Here is a 6763-nt window from a genome sequence, read left to right on the forward strand (position 1 = left end):
AGTTGGTGGGCAAGCAGGTTACGTGATGAAAGCGGGCATGGCAGTATTGATGATTGTTCTCGAAGCGTCAGGCCTCGTACAGCACACACTGAAGACAAAGTGTAGAGAGTTATCGAATTGGTGACTGCTGACAGACTCATCACAGTGAACGAATTGGCGCGCTACGTTGGGAAAGGGGAAGGATGTGTTTGCAGAATACTGAAAGTGTTGGCATTAAAAAAGGTTTGAGCCAGGTGGTTTCCCAGGATGTTGACAGTGGCTCACAAATAAACAAGAAAAATTGTACGCAGTGAACCTTTGGAACAGTACGAGAAATTTGGAGAGGTATTACTTGGAAGAATTGTGACAGGTGATGAAACATGGCTCCATCATTTTTCACTAGATGCGAAGAGGGAATCAGTGGAGTGGCATCATGCAAATTCAAAATGGTTCAAATGGCTCTGAGCACTATGGGACTCAACTGCTGTGGTCATTAGTCCCCTAGAACTTAGAACTACTTAAACCTAACTAACCTAAGGACGTCACACACACCCATGCCCGAGGCAGGATTCGAACCTGCGACCATAGCAGTGGCACGGTTCCGGACTGCGCGCCTAGAACCGCAAGACCACCGCGGCCTGCATGGATATTCACCCAAGAAAAAAAATCAAAACCACATCTTCTGCTGGAAAAGTTATGGCTACCGTGTTTTTGATTGCGAAGGACTCTTTCTTGTGGACATCTTGCCAAGTGGAACCACCATAAATTCTGATGCATATGTGACGACACTGAAGAAACTTCAAGCTAGACTGAGTCGTGTTCGACCACATCGGCAAAAGCAGGATGTTTTGCTGTTGCACGACAGTGCACGGCCACATGTCAGTCAAAAAAACCATGGAAGCGATCAGAAAACTCGGATAAACAACACTGAAACACCTGCCTTACCCTCCTGACTTGCCTCCATGTGACTATCATCTCTTTGGTAAAATGAAAGACTCTCTGCCTGGAACAAGGTTTGAAGATGATGACTCCTTTGTGCACGTTGCCACACAGTGGCTCCAACAGGTTGGTCGAGAATTTTACCGTGCGTGTATATAGGCGCTGGTTCCGAGATGACGTAATGCAGTTGAGAGGGATGGAAATTATGTGGAGAAATGAAAATATTGTTCCTAAAGGATGTATCTACACACTGTAAAATTTTAAACATGTAGAATAAAGATGGATTTAAAAAAAATGAAGTGTGCATATGTTTTGGAGTGACCCTAGTACTTCTGAAAACAGGGCAGTATGTTGTCCAATTTGCTACACTCTCGTTGCGGTGTTGCCTGTCGGTAGTATTCTATCTCTTTATGGAAGACGAATGGAATACTTAGATTTCTTTTGAGGGTCCCGAGGAAAATGCAATGCACGTGTAAAGGAAATCGCGTACAAGGCGGAGGTGAGACCGGTTTTCAAGTATGTGTGACAGAGAACGATTTAGAGATGTGCTGCTAGGATCGTAACATGTGAGTGCAGCCCACGTGAAAGAGTAACAGATGTGCTCAAGCAACGTAAATGGGAATCCTTGGAATAAAGGCGACAATACTGAGGTGAAACAGTATCGGATAGATTTAGAGAACCAGTTCCTAAAGAAAACTGTCCCACTGTTCTGCAGCCATTATTGCATATTTCACGTAGGGAAGACGTGAATAAGACAGATTAGAGGACGTACAGAGGTAAGGATCGTATCCCCCCCCAGTAAGAAAGTGAAATAGAAGTGAAAATCGACAATATTGGTATGATGTACCCTTCGCTGTGCACGGTACTATGGCTTGATGGGTTACATACAGGTGCTGGACGACAATATGAAAATACCACGAGAAGTACATGCTTCCACATGAATGCGGACGCTAGTCTAGCCTGCAGTTTTCACTGTTGTATTTGGCCAAGAACGGCACCTGTGCAATGTCCTCAAGACGATGCAAGTGTCAGTCGTGGTCAAAACAGTTTTCTGTGTAGTTTTGATTGTACACTACTAGCCATTAAAATTGCTACACCACGAAGATGACGTGCTACAGACGCAAACTTTAACCGACAGGAAGAAGATGCTGTGATATGCAAATGATTAGCTTTTCAGAGCATTCACACAAGGTTGGCGCCGGTGGCGATACCTACGACGTGCTGACATGAGGTACGTGTATGAGAATACACAAACATCAGTTGACCGGCTTTGCCTGGTGAAACGTTGGTGTGATGGTTCGTGTAAGGAGGAGAAATGCGTACCATCTCGTTGCCTACTTTGATAAAGGTCGGATTGTAGCCCATCGCGATTGCGGTTTATCGAATCGCCACATTGCTGCTCGCGTTGGTCGAGATACAATGACTGTTAGCAGAATATGGAATCGGTGGGTTCAGGAGGATAATACGAAACCCCGTGCCGGATCCCAACGGCCTCGTATCACTAGCAGTCGAGATGACAGGCATCTTATCCGCAAGGCTCTAACGGATCGTGCAGTCACGTCACGATACCTGAGTCACCATGTCGGGACGTTTGCAAGTCAACAACCATCTGCACGAACAGTTCTACGACGTTTGCAGCAGCGTGGACTATCAGCTCGGAGACCAAGGCTGCAGTTACCCTTGACGCTGCATCAGAGACAGGAGCGTCTACTATGGTGTACTCAACGACTAACCTGGGTGCACGAATGGCGAAACGTCATTTTTTGGGATGAATCCAGGTTCTGTTTACAGTTCATTATGGTCGCATCCGTGTTTGGCGACATCGCAGCGAACGCACATCGGAAGCGTGTATTGGTCATCGCCATACTGGCGTATCACCCGGCGTGATGGTATGGGGTGCCATTGGTTACACGTCTCGGTCACCTCTTGTTCGTATTGAGGGCACATTGAACCATGGACGTTACATTTCACATGTGTTACGACCCGTGGCTCTACTCTTCATTCAGTCCCTGCGAAGCCCTACATCTCAGCAGGATAATGCACGACTGCATGTTGCAGGTCCTGTACGGGCCTTTCTGGATACAGAAAATGTTCGACTACGGGCTAGTCACCACATTCTCCAGATCTATCAGCAATTGAAAACGTCTGGTCAATGGTGCCCGATCAACTGGTTCGTCACAATACGCCAGACACTACTCTTGATGAACTGTGGTATGGTGTTGAAGCTGCATGGGCAGCTGTACCTGTACACGCCATTTAAGCTCTGTCTGACTCAATTCCCAAGCGTATCAAGGTCGTTTTTACGGTCAGAAAATGGTTTAAATGGCTCTGAGCACAATGGGACTTAACATCTATGGTCATCAGTCTCCTAGAACTTAGAACTACTTAAATCTTACTAACCTAAGGACAGCACACAACACCCAGCCACACGAGGCAGAGAAAATCCCTGACCCCGCCGGGAAGAGAGAACGCTACCGCACGACCACGAGATGTGGGCTTTACGGTCAGAGGTGGTTGTTCTGGATACTGATTTCTCAGGATCTATGCACCCAAATTGCGTGAAAATGTAATCACATGTCAGTTATAATATAATATATTTGTCCAATGAATACCCGTTAATCATCAGCGTTTCTTCTCGGAGGAGAATTTTAAAGGCCAGTAGTGTATTAAGTCGAAGCGAAGCGAATTCGAACTTGGGCTGATTCGTGTTCGGGTCCTTCCGCAACAGAAGTAGCCAAGTCTTTGGTGTTTCAAAAGACAACGTATAGAAGATTCATACCGCTTACAGGGAAAGCGTGAAAACATCATCCGCTGAGTCGCAACGAAGACGAAAGCGCATGTTCAGTGACCGTGGCAGACGGCCATTGATGGGGATTGTGACGAAACAGAAGAGGACAACAACTGCGAAATTCTCTGCAGAAGATAATGCAGCACTCGCCAACCATGCCCGCGCCAAAACAACGCGAATAGAGCTTCATAAGTAGGAAGTGACAGGGCGAGCTGGAATTCCAAACGGCACTCATTGATAATGTAAATGCCTTTAGCGGAAAACATCGGGCCGAAGCCATAAAAGGTGGGCTATGAAGCAATGGGAGGATGGGTCGTAGTTCACACTATTTCCAAATTCTGGCCGAGTTTACACCTGAAGAGTGAAACACTGCAGGATTTGGGTGATGATTTCGACAGCCGTAGCGTTGTATTCCATGGACCCCATGAGTACTCTGCAAAGCGGTATTACTGCCAAGGACTGTGTGACTATTTTGGCTGATCAGGACCACCCCATGATACGATGTTTGTTCCCCAGTGGTGAAGTTGTGTTCCAAGACGACACGGCCTGTGTTGACCCAGCTCGCTTCGTCCAGGGCTGGATTTGTGAGCACGAAGATGACATGTCACATCCGCCCCCGGCGAACACAATCACCAAATCCCTATATACAGGGTGGTCCATTGATAGTGACCAGGCCAAATACTTCACGAAATAAGTGTCAAACGATAAAACTACAAAGAACGGAACTCATCTAGCTTGAAGAGGGAAACCAGATGGTGCTATAGTTGGCCCGCTAGATGGCACTACCATAGGTCAAACGGATATCAACTGCGTATTTTAAAAATAGGAACCCCGATTTTTATTACATATTCGTGTAGAACGTAAAGAAATACGAATGTTTTAGTTGGACCACTTTTTTCGCTTTGTGATACATGACGCTGTAATAGTCATTAATATATGGTCCACAATTTCAGACAAACAGTTGATACCAGGTAGGTTTTTTTAAATTAAAATACAGAACGTAGGTACGTTTGAACATTTTATTTCGGTTGTTCCAATGTGATACATGTACCTTTGGGAACTTACAAAATTCTGAGAACGCATGCTGTTACAGCGTGATTACCTGTAAATACCACATTAATGCAAAAAATGCTCAAAATGATGTCCGGCAACCTCAATGCATTTGGCAGTATGTGTAACGACATTCATAAGTTTCGTTCTTTGTAGTTTTTTCGTTTGACTCTCATTTCGTGAGATATTTGGCCCGGTCACGATCAATGGACCACCCTGTATAAAAGACGCATGGTAGCTTCTCCCTCCTTCATCTCTACTTGATCTTTGCACTATTTTGCGGGAAGAATTTTGTAAGATTCCCCTTTAAAGCTATAAAAGACGTATACTTAACCATTCTGAGGCAAGTGGGATCCCATGCATGCGAACAGGTTTTATTCACTGTATTAGGTACAGCAGTGTGTCGTGTTTTGTATTTTCTCAAATCTTTGTCTATCCACCGTAAATAGTTCTATAGGAACATGCACACATTGATGTATACCATCTGGGTCAATGCGTCATCCAGCAGAAATTGCTTTTTGGTGCCATGTACTTATTTGCCACTATGAATGGTACCTTACGGGATGGCACAGTTTGCACTTTTATCGAATCTTAAAAGACACGACTAATAGTTTTTGTTGATTATAGTTCTTCTACTAGTCAAAAAACTAATATTGTATTTACGTACTTGTATTATTACTAATGAACCGTAGCGCCTCAGTGTTAATGGTACGTAAAACAAACCCTTCCTTCCTGATATTTTGTCTATAACTGGCATTTTTCAGACCGTAGCTATGTTCAAAATTCGAGTTCATTTCATTTACACAAAGAACGCCGTTACCGGTTTTGAACTGACAGATTTATCTTCAGTTGGCTGTTCACGTTAGTTGTTGAAGAAAGAGTAAAGAAATATGCAAACAACAACAAATATAATTTAAACGTGAAGGGCCTTCTGAAGATGAACCTCTCAGTTCGAAACCTGAAATAGTGCTATTTGTGTAGTTAAATATAATAATAACAGTGGCTGGATGCTGTTTTCATCTTTGTAAGCATCAGCTTCTAAAAACTTTCTTATTGGTACTTAGAACGTATCACTTTCCCGCTATGGCACTTAAAACTGTCGTCACAAATGCATTTTCTAATTGGCTTGGCCAGGATCAATGTCCCAATCTCTAAAGTGCGGTGTCCAAACTTATAGCTTACCTAGGTCACTTTGTAAAAACACATGAGTATTTTTGAACTGAGTAAAAAGAAAAAAAAAACCGTTTAGTGGAGGTGTATAGTTAATACTTTAAAGTAACTTAGAATTTATGATTCTTTATTATAAAAACGTAAGTTGATACTGATGTAAGATTTTATGGATGAAATTTCATTAATAATTTTATATGTAAGTAACTACAAATCACATAATTATTGTGACAATTGTTTTTGAATTTGGGAAACTAATATATCAATTTCAAGTTCAATCGAAGAGCTTACACTTCTCAGGGTGCTCTCAACGTCTTCATCTGAGATTTTGGTTCTACTGTTACTCTTTGTGTGCATTGCTCTTGGAAATAAGCATCCACAAACGTTGTTGTTGTGGTCTTCAGTCCTGAGACTGGTTTGATGCAACTCTCCATGCTACTCTTTCCTGTGCAAGCTTCTTCATCTCCTGGTACCTACTGCAACCTACATCCTTCTGAATCTGCTTAGTGTATTCATCTCTTGGTCTCCACGTTCTTTACCCTGCACACTGCCCTCCAATAATAAACTGGTGATCCCTTGATGCCTCATAACATGTCCTACCAACCGATCCTTTCTTCTGGTCAAGTTGTGCCACAAACTTCTCTTCTCCCCAATCCTATTCAATACTTCCTCATTAGTTATGTGATCTACCCATCCAATCTTCAGCATTCTTCTGTATCGCCACATTTTGAAAGCTTCTATTCTCTTCATGTCCAAACTATTTATTGTCCATGTTTCACTTCCATACATGGCTGCACTCCATACAAATACTTTCAGAAATGACTTCCTGACACTTAAATC

Source organism: Schistocerca gregaria, chromosome 3 (genome assembly GCF_023897955.1).
Source record: "Schistocerca gregaria isolate iqSchGreg1 chromosome 3, iqSchGreg1.2, whole genome shotgun sequence".
Taxonomy (NCBI): domain Eukaryota; kingdom Metazoa; phylum Arthropoda; class Insecta; order Orthoptera; family Acrididae; genus Schistocerca; species Schistocerca gregaria.